The sequence below is a fragment of the Lontra canadensis genome, unplaced genomic scaffold, assembly GCF_010015895.1.
Source record: "Lontra canadensis isolate GAN:19392208 unplaced genomic scaffold, GSC_riverotter_1.0 scaffold40, whole genome shotgun sequence".
NCBI classification, from domain to species: domain Eukaryota; kingdom Metazoa; phylum Chordata; class Mammalia; order Carnivora; family Mustelidae; genus Lontra; species Lontra canadensis.
This window is the reverse complement of record NW_022631034.1, coordinates 11,652,152-11,673,420: the sequence shown is the minus strand read 5'-3', so window position 1 is coordinate 11,673,420 and position 21,269 is coordinate 11,652,152.

Here is a 21,269-nt window from a genome sequence, read left to right as displayed (position 1 = left end):
AGATGAGATGAGAAAATGCTTTGGGCCCAGATTTTACTGGCTTTCTAGGGGAGGTCTTCATGGTATGTAAGGCAGCTACAGCTTGAGAACGGTGTTCAGAAAGTCCAGACACACCATTTGACTTCAGTGTTTAAAATTTTCCAGAGCTATTCACATCTGTTAAGCCACTTGGATTCTTTATAAGGTCCTAAGAGACCAAGGACTTAGATTTTTCAAGTTCTTCTCATAGACATGAGTGGAAAGAGAAACAGAGTTCCTTCCCTTTTTTAATGAGACCTCACCATAGGATACAACAAAGACAGACAGCCGATCAGACAAGCCATCCAGTTCTTGAGATGGCTCTTTTTAGAGAAAGGAAGGCACTGAACTTGCTGCATTTGGGAATAAAATATAAAACCAACTGCTCTCCTCAATATTCTTCACAAATTTACTTATGTACTCCAAGACTTTTTCTTACCTACTGTGCACCAGACACCGTGTGAATTACTGGGGATACAACAGAGAATATAGCCTTTATCTAATGATTCAGCATTCTGTTACTACCTCTGTTTTCTTTTCTTTTCTTTTCTTTTTTTTTTTTTAGACTTATTTAGTTTAAAGAAGGGGGTCCACGGGGGGAAGAGAGAATCTCAAGCAGACTATACTCTGAGCTCAGAGCCCAATGCTGGACTCAAACTCAGGACCTTGAGCTCATGACCTGAGCTGAAACCAAGTTAGATGCTAAACAACTAAGACACCCAGGTGCCCCACCACCTCTGTTTTCTGAAGAGAAGACTGAGGTTCCGAGGAGGTAAGTACCCAGCCCAAAGTAGTGCAGGGACTGCTTCCTCACCAGGCATGATCCCACTGAGGAAAGCATAAAGATGCCACACAGTTCACTTGTCCCCTATTGCTGGTCTCCAGGCCATAGGGCAATTCTTACTCCACATCTCAGACACTGACAGAATTCTGGATGGAAGGAAGACCAAGTGAAGAGTCAAACACCCAGACCTCTCCCACAAATGAATAAATTTTAAATTCTCTATCCTGAAAATAAAGTTGTCCTCATTTCTAACTACTTGAATATTCCACAAATACACATGAGCAATGCTTCACACCTGAATTCTCGCCATTCGTTTTTTCATTTCTACATCTGCAGTGCTTTTTGCTCTGTTAGACCATCCCTCTAGTTGTGCTCCATATTCTATGGTCTATAAGCCCCTGTCTCTACCTCAGACAGCCTGGCTCTCCTCAGTTTTAAACATAAAATAGGCCCCTTCCATTTACTTTTTTTCATAGTGTATAACACAAAGTATAATCATATACGTATCTGTGGATTTATTTAATATATGTCTCCCACATTAAAATGCAAGCTCCGCATGACCAAAGACTATGGTCCCTTTTTTCTAGCTCCCGACACAGTGACTAAATATAGTAGGTGTTCGATAAATATTTGTTAAATTAGCAAATGAATGAGTACATGTAACCTGTATTCTGAAACTAGAATCAATATTACCTGTACCCTGTAACCTAGTTAATACTGCATTCTGCTCTCAGAGGCAGAAAAAACAAACAAACAAAAAACTTTTATACCTCTATTTTCGTCTTTTCTTCTCTATGATCATCACCTTCTAATGTAGAAAATAATTTAGTTATTTATTATATTTATCATTTATGGTCTGTTTTCCTCTACAACAATATAACCTTTACAATAAAAACATGGCAAAGTCTAGCTCATTGTAGACGCTCAATAAATACTTGTAAAATTAAGGAATGAAAACATGTTTCTTAATTTCTTAATATTAATCATTCATTCAAGGATACACTGTTTTTTTAATTGTGGGATATATATGACTTTACTTTCTGTGAGCCTCAGTTTCTTCATGGGCATCAGACTAACTGAATTTTAAGAAAAAAATTTAATGATCAAAAACAGATTCATGGGGCATGTGAGTGGCTCAGTGGGTTAAGCCTCTGCCTTCCGGCTCAGGTCATTATTTCAGGGTCCTGGGATCAAGCCCCAGGGAGCCTGCCTCCCCCCCATCCCCCCGCCTGACTCTCTGCCTGCTTGTGATCTCTTTCTCTCTGTCAAATAAATAAATAAATAAATAATCTTTAAAACAAAAACAAAAACAGATTCACTTACATGTATATTACACTTACTAAGGCAGAAAATCTAATGAGTATATTTTTAAGAGATGTTCAAGAAATGGGTTTTCAGTAGATTATCTAGGGTTATCAAAGCCTTCTGCCTTTCAAAGATCCAAATTAATTGAATTCAGTCTTATTGTTTCAATGTCTTTTCTCCTAGATTCCTTCAAAGAAATTGAATTTTGGAAGAGGCTTTGTCTTGTCAAAAATCTCCTGTGAGAATATATGCTTTGCCATGTGTCCAGCTAGATGAATCAATTCAAAAAGTGTTTATGGCGAGTATACTTTATGTTTTACATCATGCTAGACATGGTAAGACACCAAAATAAAAATGCTACTTTCAAGGAGTATTCATTATCCTTCACTGAGGATATGAGGCACACTCACAAAACAACCAGAAAACAAGAAACTTTGTCTATCTAAAGCCAGGAGTATAACAGCTAAAGTGCTATGGGGGGGCGGGTAGAAGTAGGCAAGGATCGGTAAGAATCAAAGTATCAAAGAAAGGTCCCAGGGAGAAGCTATGACAAATTTTTTTTTTTAAAGAATATGAGATATCAGTTGTCTGCATGGGGATATATGTACTGCCTAAACTAATGGAGTAGCACTAATAGAAGCTTTAATATTATTTATATATCACCAACTTACCAGTGAATTTAACAGCTCACTCCTCTCCCCCTCCATGGATTTAAACAGTTCTAAATAATCTTGAGTAGTTTGGGTAGCTAGGAGTTCTTTAACTTTGTTACGATTCCACATTTCCTATAAGACACTCTCAAAAAATCATAAATAGGTCAGTGGCAATAAAATCACATCCATCTGAAAAAAATTGTATCTGTCTGAAAAAAAAAATTGTATCCATCTGTCAAGGGACATTTCCATTTAATGAGAACACCAAGCTGCATCATGGACAAGGAATCCAAAATACTTAAGAAAAATCAGCATGGAATACAAAGCCAAACTTCCCCAGTGGTTGAGAGCCAACAGCATGTTAAACTGCCTCAGCCCTCACCACTTGATATGTATACCCAAACATCAAGCACTTCAGACAGTTACACAAGAGAAACAGAGGGATCATTTCTGCCCCAGGGATATGACCAGACTAACAAGATTGCATTGTCAACTCACACAATAGCAGATCTAGAGCCATAAGCTATTTTAGCAATTCAGTAGACAGAATATGCATTAGTCTTAATTAACACTACCATCCTCAGCAAAAAGAAAAAAAAAATTAATACAATCAGGACTCTCATAGAAGTTGGCAAATAGAAGACTAACTAGAAAGGATGGTTCATGATGGCACGGTAGGAAGACCCTGAACCCAGCTCTTCTCATAGACACAACAAATCTACAGCTACCTAAAGAACAATTTCCTCTGAAAAAAAGTCCCAAAAACTAGATGAAAAGCACCTCCACAACAAAAGATACAAGGGCTGCATGGAGAGAGGTAGGAGAAGCGAAGACAAAACAATCTTTAGGATAAAGAATGAAGATGGGTGTCTGAGTGGCTCAGTCAGTTAAGCATCTGACTCTTGGTGTCAGCTCAGGTCCTGATCTCAGGGTCATGAGTTCAAGCCCCAATGCTGAGTTCCACACTGGGTGTGGAGCCAACTTTAAACAAAAAATAAAAGAAAAAGAAAAAGAAAAATTAATGAAGCTGGACGCATCACACTTCCTGATTTCAAAATATATTACAAAGATAGAGTATTTAAAAAACACAAATGTCTATCAACTGATTAATGAATAAACAAAATGTGGTATATCCATACAATGGACCATAATTATTCAGCCATTTTGTGGAGGGAACTACTGGTATATACTACCTGCATGACCTGTAAAGCATTACACTATGTGAAAGCTAAGGAAAGCCAGACACAATGGCTCATATTATATGATTTCATTTACATGAAATATCCTGAATAGGTAAATCCATAAAGACAGAGAAGATCAGTATTTTCCAGGGGCCAAGAGGAATGGGGAATGGGAAGTCACTGCTTTATGGGATTTCCTTCAGGGATGATGAAATGATACAGAACTCCTATAGCATTATATGGTTGTACAATATTAGAAATGTATTAAGTGCCACTGGATTTTATACTTTATAATCATTAAAATGATAAATTTCAAGTTATATCTATTTTACCAAAACAAAAATGAAGCTGGGGCACCTGGGTGTCTCAGTTGGTTGAGCATCCAACTCTTTATTTTGGCTGCATTCGTGATCTTGTGGTGGTGAGATCAAGCCCCACATTTGGCCCTGTGCTCAGCACAGGGTGTGCCTGTCCCCACCCCAAATAAAGAAATAAATAAAATCTTTTTTTAAAATGAAGCTAAAATATTATCACCTATTTATTATAGATCACAAATAAGAAATGATCTATTAAGTGAAAAATGATTAAGTTGGAAGAGTTAACTATCTTACCCTGAAAAACTGAGCAGTCAATTCTTTTCATGTGCCTATAACAAAATCCTAAGCATTTAGACGTCCATGGAATAAATTATAATGGCAAGAAAAGTGAAAGGGGAAAGAGGAAGGAAAAAGGTATTAAATGATGCTGTGTGGTGTCCTGGATAAAACCAGCCATCTGTTACAGCATTTAACTAAAATGAGTCTACATTAAATCTCAAACACTTCTAGTTTCACTTTGTAAAGTCTTCCAGTGCAAGGCGATTTGCACAACTGCAAGTTCTCAAGAAGCTGTTGCTAGTTCTGAAATGTCAACAAAAAGGAAATACTTCCCCCTTCCTCTATCAATCTACGGCATCATGCTATAGCAAAGTGAAAAAAGGTTTAGCATTCTCAGGGCACAGTCCACCAGCCATAAAACCTCCTGGAGTTCAGGGTGGCTTCTATCACCCCTAGTATCAACCAAAGGGGAAGAAGTACTGATTTGGATTCCTCAAGGATCCACGGGATCCTCTGTAGTAGGTGGCACAGTTATTAATGAAAGGAGTAAAATGAGGTTTCAATTAGAAATTGTGTCTTGCAGCTTCTGTCTCCCCTACTTACTGTGAACTTTGAGCAAATCACTCAACCTCTTTGAATCTTCATTTCTTCATCCATAAAAGGGGATAATAGAACTACCTTGTACTATCACTGTGATAATTAAATGAATTAATACATGTATAGCACTGAGAACAGTTTGACATGTCAAAGTGTAGGCAGCTCAGGCCTCAGCATAAGAGCAGGGAGATCCATTCCAGTTGGTACAAAGAAGAGCAGGAGCTGGGCTTGCCCTAAGGGCAAGGGATTGGCCATAACTAGGTGACAGGAGTTAAAATTCAGGTTACTGCCCAGTAGGTGCCTAAGCGAAAGTCAGATGCCAGGAAAGAAGACCCTCTGAAGTCACCCAAGATAAAGATTAGGTAAGAAGGCTGAAGTCTAAAACTTATCCAAGTGCCCCCTGTACCAAGATTGCCCCAACCCAGACACTAATCATAGAAACCACAAAGCACCATTGTCAAGCCACTCTTAATAACTGAGAAGGGATCCAAAATAAGATGTAGAATTACCTCTAACTACCCATACCTTTAAGAGGACTGAGTTAATAGACAGGAAGTAATTAGCAGCTAGAGACAGCAAAGACTGACAAGCATGTTATTACCCTCATTTTGCGAAAGGTGAAGCTAAGGTTTAGGGAAATTAACTGACTTGCATAAGACCACACCAAAAATGCAATGCAAAACTGTAATATTCAAATCCTAGAAGGGGCCAAAAATGCAACCCAAAACTGTAATATTCAAATCCTAGAAGATCTGGTCAGCACAGTGGAGCCTGCTAGTTATTTGCAGCTAACCTGCAACAGACTTAGGCAATGGCTATCCTTTCGGTTCATTGGCATTATTCCACATCCTATTCACCCTTGCTACTCACAGTGTAGCCCATGCAGTAGCAGCAGCACCAACCTAGAAACCTGTAGAAACCTGTTAAACATGGAAAGAAAAAAAAAAGTTGGGGGGGGGGGAGAAACCTGTTAAAAATGCAGAACCACATGTTCAGCCCATACCTACTGAATTCCAAACCCCAGGTGATTTGTATGTACATTGAAGTTTGAGAAGCACTACCCTACATCATGCTGCATCTTTCCTTCTCATGCAGGTTTCTTTTTTTTTACTTGAAGGAATAACATACAGCTAATAAATCAAGAGCAAGAGTACTTTTGTCACGGAAAAAAGGGAAAAGGAAGTTCAGAAAAGGCAAAGAACTTCAAGTTGAGGGAATGTGAGGCAGTGCCTTTGAAGTGACCTTTGAGAAAAGAATAAGATATGTACAGGCAATAATGGGGTACAGAAGATATACCTTGCACCAGGAACAGGACAAATGAAAACACCCAAGACAGGAGAGGGCAGCACATGTAGGAAAACGGCAGGTGGTTCTGTCTGGCTAAAATATACGATGTGTGAAGAATGATGAAAACAATGAAAGAAAAATTAGGGACATATCTGATAGGGAGGTTGTGGGATGACTGGAATTAGGACTTTATTGTGTAAGCAGTGCTCTACAATTGGGACGGTTTTTGAACAGAGGACTAATGGGTTCAAAATTAATCTTTGGGAGGTCAGTTTATTTTAGATTGCAGAAATATATTCAGAAGACCAGAAAGGAAACTAGAGCCATAGTAGTAGATAAAAGGTAATGAGTGGCAAAACTTGGAGGGTAATGGGGGCGTGGGGAGTGTAGTAGTGGGAATAATGAGAAAACTAAGAGATGTGGTGTGATAACCTTCAAGCTAGTACAGCTAATAGGATGGAGCTTTTCAGATCGCACACCTCCTTTAACACCTGCTTATTAATGCCACAGTGCTGTGTGTAGGTAGAGGCTTATAGTATACCTGTCATTAAAACATAAGCATTTAGGGTTTCTTGTTTTTTTTTTTCCTAAAGATTTCTTTATTTGAAAGAGAGAGAACACAAATGGGTAGGGAGGAAGAAGTGGGAGAGAGAACCTCGAGCAGACTCTGTACTGAGCGCAGAGCCCTGCACAGTGCTTAATCATACAACCCTGAGATCATCACCTAAGCCGAAATGGAGAGTCAGACACCTAACTGAGTGCACCACCCAGGCACCCCAAAACATAAGCATGTGAAACCCAACAGAGCCCTTGCGGTGTCTGACCACTGAAAATGTCCAAAATTTTGTATCAAATATTGCTAAATATATACTAAATATCAGGCAATAAGTTCTATGTAGCCTGAGAGCCAAGAACTGAAAAATACATTCTCAATTTTGTGACTGTCCCATTGGGAAAATTCTCCTCCTTCTTAGATTTCTCCAAATGGCATTTAACTGAAAAGAAACATAGGAATATATATCTACATTAAAAATTGCAAATTTAAAGGACTGACTATTGCAGCAAAGTAGAAGCTCATGCAGATATCCAATTGCTCTTGACAAACTGCTGAAGTTTCATTTTCTGAATTTACAACATTGAGGACTAGCCTGCACTCCTTATGACCCCACTAAGGTTCAGGTATCTGTTGGATCCAAGTAGCTGGCTTGCTCTCTCTCCTTCAGAGAAATACCATCTTCACTGCAATTAGGACTCTTTAAAATGTCCCACTGATTCTTTTCTACTCTCCCCCCAGCTAGAATATATAAATTCATTATGAACAAGAATCGGGATTGCTTATTAATTACTTCTAGAGTGGGGTTTTGTCACAAGGCATTTTGGGTCAGATAAACCTTTGTAGGGCAAGGGGTAGGGGAATGTTCTGTGTACTGTAGGATGTTTAACAACATCCTGGCCTCTATCCCCTAGATACCATTTTCAGCCCTTTGCTCCTAATCCCAACCCTCCCAGTTGTGACAACCCAACATATCTCCAGACGTTGCAAATGTCCCCCAGTGGGCAAAATCACCCCTGGCTGAGAACTGCCCAGTGCTCTAGAGCACAGCCAACTGCAGGCACATAATTTATACTGAATAATGGCATAAATGCAAGAAAGACCTGGGAATTCCTTGGAAGCCTGAGAATACTGATGTGCATTTCTTTGTGTTCTTTATTTGGAGCAGCTTAACTTAATCAAACCATGGGCCTACTAAATTTACTCTCTGGTGGATAATTTCCACTCTAATGAGTTTTCCTAAATGTCCCATACAATCACCCAGGATTACGAGCTTTCCCAGAAAATGTTCAGTGTGCACTGGAAAGTGAGATTTGAGTTCTGTGCCATCGGGACATAGAGTCCTAAGTAAGGCATCTTTATAAAATCAATTAAACATCTCTTTAACAAGAAGACCATAGCGGTGAGTTAAAAACAAGAATAGAACACTACCCCCGGCAGGGCAGGAATGGCAGTTACCAGGGGACTGGGGAACTTGAAGGAAAGAAGGGAAGTGCTGTCCAGAATGCCTTTTCATCAGATTCAATTCACACAGCCTCAAACTAAGGAGTTTCATCCAAAGTCCTCAATGCAGTCTAGCAGGAGCCAAACCACACAACTGAAGCATTGAACTTCAGAAGTAAAGTGAAACCAGAGAAGTTTTGCCAGCTCAGACCAGAGCCACACTTACAAAGACGGCCAGACCAGTAAGAAATCTAGCGTGGAAATGGGGTTTTCAGCATTTCTGCCTTTGCCGGCACCGGTTATTGGCCTCGCCAAGCCTTCAGTCACACATTCAAGCCCTTGAAAATTTACCCTCCTTTGGGATTTTAGAGTGGCATTCAAATATTGTTTGTCCATTATTTGGGGCCACTGAGTAAATACTGCAGCAAATCTTTCACTGTTATCTTAATGGTGATAGACTTTAGAATTTAGAAGAAACAGCTCCAGATAATTTCTCTCTAAAAATTTTAGTTGCACTCTTATAATCTGTTTCTCATTATATTTGTGCCATTCGAACCATGCATAGGCCATAAAATCTCAGAAAGAGCTACAGATAAAATAACAAGAGTTGAAACAGCATAATGGATTTTCATACTATCAAATGGTTCATAGAAGGCAGCTGCAAAAACATTCAGCTCTTGCCTCTCTCTGGATCAAGATCTATACAGTAATTCTGGTAGAAATTCTCCCCATTCTATAAGAAGGGCCATAAGTGACAGATACTCAAAACAGAATAAGCAGGGTAAACGACATTAGAACACATAGACTAGGCAGATAAACAAGTGATTGGGGTAACCTCTTCTAACCTCTTCTTGTGTGTCCATGATCAAACACAGGGTGAGGCATGAAGATGTCACCACCTCAATTCCATTAGAGAAATAAATTATGGGACAGAGATAGTAGTAATCATTTCAACAGACTATCTCCATTATAGGTCTACTGATCAACAGACTGTCTCCATTGTAGGTCTATTGATCAACAGATTGTCTCCATTGTAGGTGTACTGATCAACAGACTGTCTCCATTGTAGGTGTACTGATCATTCGGTTGAGAAATATTTCTCAAATACCTAGTGTGTGTGAGACACGCTTCCTTGTTTTAAGGTGCTTATGGTATAAAGGAGAAATAAAAGATGCATGCCAATTAACTAGTAGATAAGGTACAGAATAATAAGCACAATAGGGATGATAGGATAGGTAGATTGCAGTAGGAATTTAGAGGAAAGAGAGATTGATTCCTGCTGTGGGAATCAAAGGAGGCTCTGTGGGAAAAATAACATTTGATCTGGAACTTCAAAGCCTAGCTCAAATGCATTCCTAAAGGAAGACTTCATGATGCCTCATGAAATACTTCCCAGAAGCACTTTTTCCAAATTCTACTATAGTTTTGCTATTGATGTATGTCTGGCTTCCCACAAGATGAAGGGTCCTCGAGGGCTGGTACGTGTCATTGTGATATATCTCTTCCCCTGTTGCTGCCCAGCACAATGTCTTATGGATCATAGCTGCTTGGTAAACACTGTAGAGTTTATCTCACCTGAAAAATGAGATGTTTTGTTGAATATTGCTATTATCAGTGTGATTCTCTGGAGCAGAAGTTTACTGCCTCTTGCTCTTTCCCTAGCCTTGATCTCCCATCTATCATGTGCAATGAAGAAGCAACAATTAGATATTTTGTTCTAAAGATTTTATTTATTTATTTTAGAGAGAGAGAAAACACAAGTCAGAGGGACAGATGGAGAGTGAGAGAGAATCTCAAGCAGACTCTGAGCCAAGTGCCAAGACTTACACAGGGCTCAATCTCATGACTCTGAGATCAGGATCTGAGCCAAAACCAAGAGTTGGATGCTCAACCAACTGAACCACCTAGGCACCCCAAAAGCAAGTAGATTTAAAAGGAGACCTGGTTGCCCTACACGTCTAATACCCCCTAAAATTTACCTCACTTTTTCCTTGACTCACTTCACCAAAGGGAGATGGAATGGCTTATCAGATAGAGGAACTTGGGGAAAACTGGTCATTTACCCCATTTCTTCCTCTTAGGGAGCTAGTTGTTGGCAGCACAGGCCTGCCCAGTGTAGGGAGACCTATCATAGTCTAGCACTGCCTGGGAATGGGTATATAGGAAAGTCTGACTAATCCCAGAATTCAAGTCTCACACTGAGCCACTTCTTTCAATTTTATTATTAATAAAGAGCATTCTTTGTGTTCAGTCTATCTATTCTTAATAGAATATAACCAACCTCATGACCAGAAATTTTTATTTGTTTTCTTCGATAATTATATCTCAATTTCCAGAAGAGTCCTAGCCCATAACAGGCAGCCAATAAATATTTGACCATTTGTTGAATTCATTTTTAAAAACCTGGTCAAGAAGGTGGGCACTGGTCCCCATTAGAGGCCTCAAAACGACTTCAAATGATGTGTAATAAATGTGTGCTGATGAATGAATGAATGATCCCCTCACCAATCACAGCAAAAAAATCTTACCTCAGTCATTATATTTTAAAAGATAGATGGTTTAACACATGACTTTTTCTCCTATAATTTAACATAATAATCTTATTTAGCCAAAGAGAATATTTAGTTTTGCCTATTACATTAAGTTACATCACAAGCAGTCAGTACTAAGCCTAATTAGGACCCAGGCCCATCTCCAATCTTTGATCAAAAAAGGAATATTTTTTCCCCTGCTCAGCCAATCAAGTATAGCCTCATGTGCTGCCAGAGTATAAACTGTCCAGAAAAAAAATAATATGAGCATGTTTTTAACTAATAGGGACCTTAGCCCTATTACGAGTTCTAATCCATTTTGAACATAAGTAGCAAGAAGATAGGAACATGTACTTCTAGAACTTGACCTTCAGCAAATAATGATGTGAAATAACCTTATTACCTTGTTATCTTTCTTGCTTTTGTATTATTTGTTACTTAAGAAAAAAAATAAGAAAAAATGGAGACAGAAAGAAAATTACTTTTTTCTTTCTTTTTTTTTAAGAGAAAACTCTATTTCCTTGTTTCATAAACAAAGTTGGCTGAGTTGGTTGCTTTTCCTCTTTTTATCTTTGGAAATGAACTGCGAAATCATTTTTGGTAAATTAAGTCCAAAGTAAGAATCCCAAAATGCATATATCATCAATGAAAAGCTTTAAGGTAATTACTCAAAGTTTTAAAGGGTTTTTAATATTTAGATTAATTTAAGAGCAATCTAATTTCATGTTTCAATTAATTTAAGATCCCCCTGAGGGCAAGAGCTGTGATGCAACTGACCAAGAGTCCTTAAGGTCCTAATAAACATAAAACTAGCAGGGATCTCCAAGATGCCAATAAACAGCTGAAAGTACATTTAATGTGTCTAGGTATACAGTCGTATTAGGTTGCCTCATAAAATAAATTAGTCTAACAGGAAATGATTTTTAGCTCAAGATGCTAAGATATTCCCATTTGGTTTTGGTTTCTCCCTATGATAAAGCATTTTAAATCAATCATTTGTCTTCTCAATAGGTTCTTTGAGAATCAGATTAAGTAGACAACCATTGTAGACAACCACCATTATCAACCATTAAGTAAACAACCACCACATTTTCTCTTTATTTAAATCATAGCAGTAGATATGAAGAAAGATCAAAGAAAGGTGGGAAAGATAGAGTTGGTTCTATGGATTAAATAAATACAGGGGAAAAGTTAATCATCAGAGTTTGAGAAATGAGCACAAAGCAATAAATAGGAGAGAACAAAATGAGAATCTGGAGTTAGCCAAAGATAAAAATCATAGAAACAAGACAAGGGTAAAAATTCCTAGAATGGTGAGGTCACTGAGTTTGAGCTGAGAGGAATCTCTCTTACCCCTTATCTTTGACCCTGTATCTCTGTAAGAGTAAAAGCAAAGTATTTGAGGAGAGTAATGTTAATCAAACTGCAGCAAAAACCATTTATGGATGCAAAAGCCTACTGTATCTGGATTTATTCTCTTTGCTCATTTATTCAGTAATATGACTCTTCCTTTTTTTGCATTTGGTCCCAAGCGTCTCATAATGTTTACCAAGGAAGAAAATAGGACTCGCTTTGGCATTAATGGAAGAATAAAGATGCCCATAAATACTTTGACAGCCCTCCAATAGAGAGGTGAGGGTCTATGTCCCCTTGAATGTGGGTAGGCTCTGTAACAACTTTGACCAATAGATTATGGAAATAAAGCTGCAATCGTGTCTGGGCTAGAACTTTAATAGACTGGCAGTTCTACTTCCTGTCTCTTGGAATTCTTGCTCTTGGAATCCAGATATCATGTTTTGAGAAAACCGAAGCATCCCAAGGAGAAAACCCAGGTGGAAAGGAAAGAAGGCCCCCAGACTTGTTTCCCATTTAAGCTATCAGCCAACAGTCAACACCAGCTTGTTAGCCATGAAATGAGTGGTCTTGGAAGTGGATCCACTAGCCACAGTCAAACTATTCCCATTGACATCATGTGGGAAGAAAAAAAAAAATCATCCTTACCAAGCCCTGCCCAAACTGCAGATTGTAAGCAAAATGAAGAGTGTTGTTTTAAACCAGTAGCTTTTGGTATGGTTTATTACATAGCGATAAGTAACTGGAAAAGCCCTTTAGCAGGGTAAGTATATTTCATATTAACAATGCATTTCTATGAGTAGATAAAAGTTGAAAGAGGAAGTACATTTTAGTATCTTGAGACTTTATTTAGTATCTAAATGAAGAAATTCTCTCTCTATCATCTTTAAGGTTCTGTCCTTCGATCTTTTGTTTTAATATTGTGAAAGACCTCCCGCCCCACCAAAATAGCCTTCAATCAGAACCTTCTGTCCTTGGTTACATGTGGTTCATTGACTCATGTGGTTCTTTGAGGCCTCAAAATATTAGAAACAATGACTAAATTAAACAAGGGAAGAGGAGCTCACACTACTGGTCAATTTGTTCCCAGGATGCCTGTTTGCCATCTGTAACTGCAGTCTTCAGAAAAATCTTACTGATAGGCATTCTATTGACCTTATTTTGGTTCTAAATAGCTAGTCAAAGAAACTTCTATAAGCAACTGCCTGGACATTTGTGCATGGCCCACTTTGTATTCTTTGTTAGTTATCAATTTGAAAATTAACCACAACAGGACAAAAATCAAGCTAATCTGGTAAATTTATACAACAGCTTGTTTAGCTTTTGCCTCTTTGCCCACATCACTTGCCTCTTTGCTTTGCAAGCTTCTTTATGACCTTTCCCAATGTGCTCTGCAATGTGTACCTATCTGTCTCCCATGGTGGTCTGCCCATGCCTGGATAGAAAGAGCCAGGCCTCATGGTCTTTGTATGCCCAGTTCTTAATAGTACCTGTCATATGGTAAGCACTCAGTACAAGTCTATAAATGAATTACTTAGTAAAATAAATATGCATATTTAAACCCCAGATTAACAGCCAAATCCTAAAGGAGAAAGTGGAAAGTGGGTTTTTTTCCAGTACTTTCCAAGTCACTCTTTCTAAATATAAATCTATGAATCTATCCCTGACTCAATGTCTTTGGGTTGTACTCTGATATTCAGTTTTATGACTGTGATCAAAGTACAATATTTATTCTGGGTAATATTTAATTTTTAAAAATTAGGGCCACTTCATTTCTACTAGAGCTATTAGATACATTACTTCTAAACTGATTTATAAAGTCTTTTCTTCCAATTAGTTTCTGAAAGCCTCATTTTCTCCTGACTCCAAAAAAGAACTAGGAACTTAGTTAAGTTATAATAATAATAGCAACAATTTATTGAGTGCCCATTATGGAGTAGGCACAGCTGTGCTAAGAGCTATCATACTCATTTTGTCAATTCTCTCAACAATCCTAAAGATGCTCATTTTTATCCTCATTTTTTAAATGAACAAACTAAGGCTCAGAGAGCTTAGGTAACTTGCTCAATGTCCCAGTTGGAATGTTGCTGAGCTGGGACTCAAAACCAGGACTGATTCTAAATCCTACAGTATACAAACTGCTCAAGAACTTTCTAGGTAAATGTGTGCTCTATCATTAGCAAGGTTTCTACTCCAAATCAGTTCCTTTTCTTTGTAGAGTTAAGCTGTGTCTTGTGAGTCTCAAGGATCTCTCTGGGTCATTTAGAATAAGGTCTAGACAAACATAGACCTTAAGCAGTCTGGCCCATTACCTTTTTAACTCTTAGCCTCACCTGATAATTTTTGGCTATCAAGAACTTTCTACTCTAATGTTAAGAAAAGAAAGAAAAAAAGAGAATACACTTCTCCCCAAGACTTCACTTAGGAAGCAGGAGGAAACTAGTCTTCCTAGACACCAAGAGCATGGGTGATAAGAAAGGCAAGAAAATGAATCATGAAAAAGAGAGATCTTTGTCTACATTGCACACCACTGTACACTTACATGACCTTCATAACTGCATTTTGTCTTTGTCTCCTTGTGGGCAGGGAAGGAATGCCTTGAGCTCCCTCCAGAGCAGAGATGACTAACCATTTTTGTCTCTATCCATAAGTTGTGTGTTACTGTCCCCCAAGAGAGTGCCACAATTGAGAATCACTGTGATTTCTGTATATCCACACCAAACAAGATTCTGTTAAATTTTATTTTTTTATAATTTATGCTATTGAAGCAACAGGTTTCTTTTTTATTTCAGATATAAACTTATGTCCTTTTATGTACTGAATGTACTTTTCAAGCTATACACACATGTTGCCAGACTCTGATATCATAGCTTCATGATTGAGAATCATTGCTCAGATAGACGGGGTGAATAATCAGCTATTATATATTTAAAATATATTACCTTATAAATTTGCCTTAAAACTTTAGAGATTTGAGACTACAGAATTAGATTACACTAGGAATTTTAGTTTTTCTGTTAAACTAAAATTGCCAAAACATCTTCATTATCCATGGTATCCCTGTTTTGGATTTTACCATAAATAACTTTAATTACCCATATATGAGAATTCTAATAAAACTGGCATTTATTGAATGCTTACCAATGCCAGGCACTGGACCAAGGACTTTCATGCTAAAAGTAATGATGGGGTTCTTTCTTTTCTTTACCAACAACACCTCCATTGGCAAGTTCTGTTGGCTCTACTTACAACACATATGAACAACAAATGAACAGAGTCAGTTCATTTCTTTCCATCTCCACTGTCAGCACTCAAGCCCTAGCCACCACCCTTTCCTGTCTGGATCACAGGCATAACTTCCTAACTACCTTTTCTGCTTCCATACTTAGTGCCCTATAATCCATCCTCTAGAGTACATTTTTATACTATAAATCAGTAGCATGACACATATATCACCCCCAATCCTCCTCACACATACACGACCCACTCACACCCTTAAATGGCTAATTACACAGCACAGAGAACAAAATCCAATCTTCCCTGGTTTAGAAGGCACTACCTGATCTAACTTTCACCTACTTGACCAACTTATCTCATGCCACATTCGCAACCACAATTAATTTTGTTTTTCTTGAACACATCAAGCTCTTTCCAGGTTTGCCCACCAGTTCTCTCTGCTCTCGCTCACGCTCTCTCTCTCTCTCTCTGCTTTCCTCACTCAACTTCTGACATTTGGCTCCATCTCGTCATCCAATTTTCAGCTCAAACATCACCCCTCAGAGAAGTCTTCCTTGTAGAGCTGCCAGATTTAGCAAAAATACAGGTCTCTAGGTAAAGCTGAATTTCAGATAAACAAATAATATTTACTATCAAGAAATACTTAAACTTTTAGCTATGGACATCGGGGAAGGTATGTGCTATGGTGAGTGCTATGAAGTGTGTAAGCCTGACAATTCACAGACCTGTACCCCTGGGGCAAATAATACATTATATGTTAATTTTTAAAAATCTTTAAAAAAAAGAAATACTTACGCTTTTTAAAAATTCATTGTTTATCTGAACTTCAGCTTTAACTGGAAGTATTATATTTTATCTGATAATCCAACTTTCTCCCAATCAGAATTATCCCCATGCAATAACAGATATCCTCCATCAAATCCTCTGGTTTCATGCTCCCAACTCACTGCTAATACCTAGTACCATTTTTTTTATTTATTACCTGTTTCCTCTATATAATTTCTGAATTGATATTAAGTTCAAGCTCACTATAATCAGCCAATTTCTGTCTATCACACATACTCTTATTTAAGGTTTACCTAAGTTTGGATCAGGATTTAATATATAGAGTGATCTTGATAGATGACTCTGAAAAGGTAATATTTATTGTTATTTTTAAGATATCATTTTAAAACCTCTGATAGAGGGTGCCTGGGTGGCTCAGTGGGTTAATCCTCTGCCTTCGGCTCAGGTCATGATCTCAGGGTCCTGGGTTCAAGCCCCACATCGGGCTCTCTGCTCAGCAGGGAGCTTGCTTCCCCCTCTCTCTGCCTCTCTGGCTACTTGTGATCTCTGTCAAATAAATAAGTAAATCCTTAAAAAAAAAACAAAAAAAGATTCCCTTACTCCCTCTCCCTCTGTCCCTCCCCACCTCAAAAAAAATTTAAAAAAAAAAACCTCTGATACTGTTCTATATTATCAGATGTATGTGTTAATTATGAAATTTTTAAAAGTTATGTAAGTATTGAGTCACAAATGAATAAATAACTTTATTTCCACCATTTTTAATTTTATCAAATTAAGTTCTTCACAGTCAGTAGAAAAAAGCATAAAGGTTATATGGCATAAAGGTTATCTTTAGGGAAATTGAGGAAAAAAAAGAAATGAGAAGTAATACAGTCAGAATTGAATAACTTTTAAAGGCATCTAAATGATAAATAATTGAGCCACATAGTATGCTTGCACTTAAGTATCTATTCAATCATTTCCAGGATTATCAATTCTCCTGAACTCCTATACTATGACTATGAATATGAAAAATACATCCAAATAATTCTAACTACATAGCAGAAATAAAAGAGCTACTATTCCTTACGTGAAATCTAAACAATGAAAGCACAGATTGAAGGAAAAGAATATAAAACAAATGGATAAAATTCTAGCATCAAAAAAAGTGTACAGGGGAAGCTACATAAAAGAGGAAAGTTTCCCTGATAAATTAGGCAACTTTTTGATGAAACAACCACAGAATTATTCACAATAGTAAACCAGAAACTAAAAATTCAAGGAATTAAGAGCTTTTACTCTAGTCAGATTTCAGTTCAAAACTATCAAGCGAGACTGTCAGGTTTCACTCTTCAAGGGTCACTTCAGAAATATTGTGGGATACTCCAAAAACAGTTTGCCCAAGCCTTCTAAAGCTTTAGCACACACACACAGAGACCCTGGCTGTTTGCAGATACCCCCCAAAAAAGCTATTTTTCAAACAAAACTTTTCTCTTGATTTTCATAAATACATTTCTAATCATTAAATTATATTGGCAATAGCAATCATTAAGATGAGTGAAAAGGCACAGCAACCCTTTTTCATTATGTCTTTGCACATATAAACACATTTTAGTGTAGTTGCTGTTTTTTCTTATAATAGAGGAATATAAGATAATGAGCCTATAAAAATGTTCTAAAGTTTGTTTTGGTTGGATGTGTATCTGTGTGTGCATGAGTATGTGTGCATGTACTTAGGAGAAGAATAATTGAAAACAGCTTTATTAGGAAGTGAATGAAGAATTCAAATGACTGGGATGCCTGGGTGGCTCAGTGGGTTAATGCCTCTGCCTTCTCAGGTCATGATCTCAGGGTCCTAGGATTGAGCCCCACATCAGGCTCTCTGATCAGCGGGGAACCTGCTTCCCCCTCTCTCTCTGCCTGCCTCTCTGCCAACTTGTGATCTCTTTCTCTGTCAAATAAATAAATAAATGAAATCTTTTTTTAAAAAAGAACTCAAATGACTTAAGAACCATATCGTCTTATTCCTAAGAGTCACTTCTTATCTGTAAACAATTTAATTTAATTTAAAGGCCATTCTGATGCTAACTTTTTTTTTCAAAGATTTTATTTATTCACTTGACAGAGAGAGAGGTCACAAGAAGGCAGAGAAAGGGGGGGAAGCAGGCTCCCTGCTGAGCAGAGAGCCCCATGCGGGGCTTGATCCCAGGACCCTGAGACCATGACCTGAGCCAAAGGCAGAGTCTTAACCCACTGAGCCACCCAGGCACCCCTGATGCTAACTTTTAAAAAAAAAATTTTAGTGTACAACTCATATCATTTTTTTGATCCACAAGAAGGCAACAGTAGAATGGTTACCATTAAGAACTCTCAGAGTAGAGCACAGGTTCAAATTCTGGATCCATCATTTACAAACTCTAAGATGTTGGGCAAGTAACTAAACTTCTCTAAGTCTCAGTTACGTCATTCTTAGAACATAGATCTTTACCTTATCTATATATCAGATTGTGTTAACTGAGGTATCACACATTAAGTGTTTATATTATTTTTTTATTTTTATTAATAAATTTTATTTTTTTATTATCATCAAGGAAACTGCCTATCAGCTCAATAGATACTATGCAATTTGCCATTTACAAAAAGAAAGCAAGACAAATAATAAATTTGATTGCAACTTTCAGATTCATCAGTATATTCTGATCACTTACAGGCATCAAACACTACCATACTTCATGATTTCATATGTAACTTTATTTGTGATAATGTGAAATTAAAAAGAGAAATATTCATAACCATGTTCAAATATGGCAGGAATAATGTGAATCAAGAGAAGATAAGTAACATATCTAAGGTCACACAAATAGGTAGTAGTTCAACTAACACTAGTTCTCACACCTTCAATTTCTTCAATCGCAGTTAACAATTAATCAATAATATTACATATAATAAAACTTTCAAAGTAGAAAAGAATATAATGACACAATTTCACATTTGTCTCCATTCAATGTGATAATATGGCTAACTAATAAAATATAAGGACTTTGTAATCATGAATGAAAAGAAAGGAGCAATATATTATAGATAAAGCTTCCACTGAAAGCTAAAAGACCCAGCTTCTAAACATGACACTGTGAGAACATGAACTTGGCCAAATCATCTCACTGGACCCAGTTTCCTAATTTTCCAAATTAAAGACATTCAACTAGCCATATTCTCAGGTTGTATCCAGGTCTTATTCTAGACCAGTAAGTAGAATTTGCAAGATAGAGCAAAACATCAATGATTGGATTTCAACCCAAGCATACCATCACCATGGATTAGCTCCATTACCCAACCATGAGCAGCAAGAAATGTGGGGTCTGGAGTATGGAAATAAAATATGGCAGTGCTCTGTAGCTGATAGGCTTGCTCTCCAATTCCTGCTTTGCAATTCCAATATCTCTTTTCCAATCAACCACAACAGGTGAGCATTCTGATGAGCATGCCTCCCCCTTCATTCATAGGCATCCACACCTTTCCACATACCAATAAGCCATCATCAAAACACTTTTTGGGAAATCAGACTACTGAGTGTCAACATTGAGCTCTGGCCTAGTTCTGATCTGCATCTGGGTGAGCTGCTTTTGAGCATTTATCAAAATTTATCTCCTTTGAAAATGTCACCTACTTGGGACCCAATCAACACACACCATCTGAATTTTCTCCTTTCCACCTCCATGTGAAGGAGGATTCTAATTAACTACCAACAAATTTTGTGCAAGTTATTTGAATTTGGCTTTGTCATCATCCTCATGTTAGCGCAATTAAATAAATTTTGTGGGTACCCATATCTTAGAATCATAAAGTCCCACTCTGAAGTACATGAGTCCTTGTTATTAGACTCACTGGGACATTGTTCTAATGCAGAAGAATCCAAAATTCAAATTCCATGAGTCACGTTAGTTTTATTATTCTATCTAAAAATTAAAGCTTCCATCATCCATAAGCAGTACCTTTTTGGCTTAAAAACTAATAAATAAATAAATAAATAACAGTACTTTTTTGGCTTAAAAAATAATAAATAAATGACTTAAAACATAATTATAAATAAATTATTTATTTTTTATTATATTATTAATTATTATAAATATAATCATAAATATAAATTATAAATATTTATTATTATAAATAATATACATCTATTTATAATAATAAATAAAAATAAATAACCCTACTAATCATATTTTCATTAGTGATGTAATTCTATTTCTCTCCCTTCCTCCTCTTGATCTTTTGTATTCCCTGCCTATACTATTTTCTTAGGGCTGCTGTAACAAATGTCATAAGCTGGGAAGGCTGACACAACAGAAATTTATTATATCACAATTCTGGAAATCTGAAATCCAAGTGTCAGCAGGGCCATGCTCCCTCTAAACACCCTATGGAATGATTCTTGCTTCTACTAGTCAGAAGCAGTCCTTGGCTTATGGCAACATAACTCCAAACAAGTCTATGAGCTCTTAAAGGGTAGGGTCTGCAAGGATTATACTGGCGGGACAGATCAAGACTAGAGAACTCTGATAAGAGAATTATCTCCCACTTATTAGAAAATTGATCAGGTTTGGGCCCTATTCTAGCTATTCTGTGTGCTCTGAATAAGGGCCCCGCAGTCAGTTAAGTAAATCTAAGGGGCTGTGACATGACACCATCTGACAAAGACAAGCATAAGAAATACCTATCTTTTACTGAATGCTTATTGTTTATCAGGCTTTTGTTAAGTCTTGTGTTATATACATTTCTTCATTCAGTCCTCACAACAATCTTTAACCCTCAAATTGTAATGACTCCTATCCATTCCTCCCTGCACATGAAAGTGTGCTTTCTTTCCAGGAAAGAAACATACTCATATCACAGCACAGGGCACCACCCCAATAAATAGTGGTGCCCTGTGCAAAGGGAAAAACCATAAGAAATGAGGCATATCCCA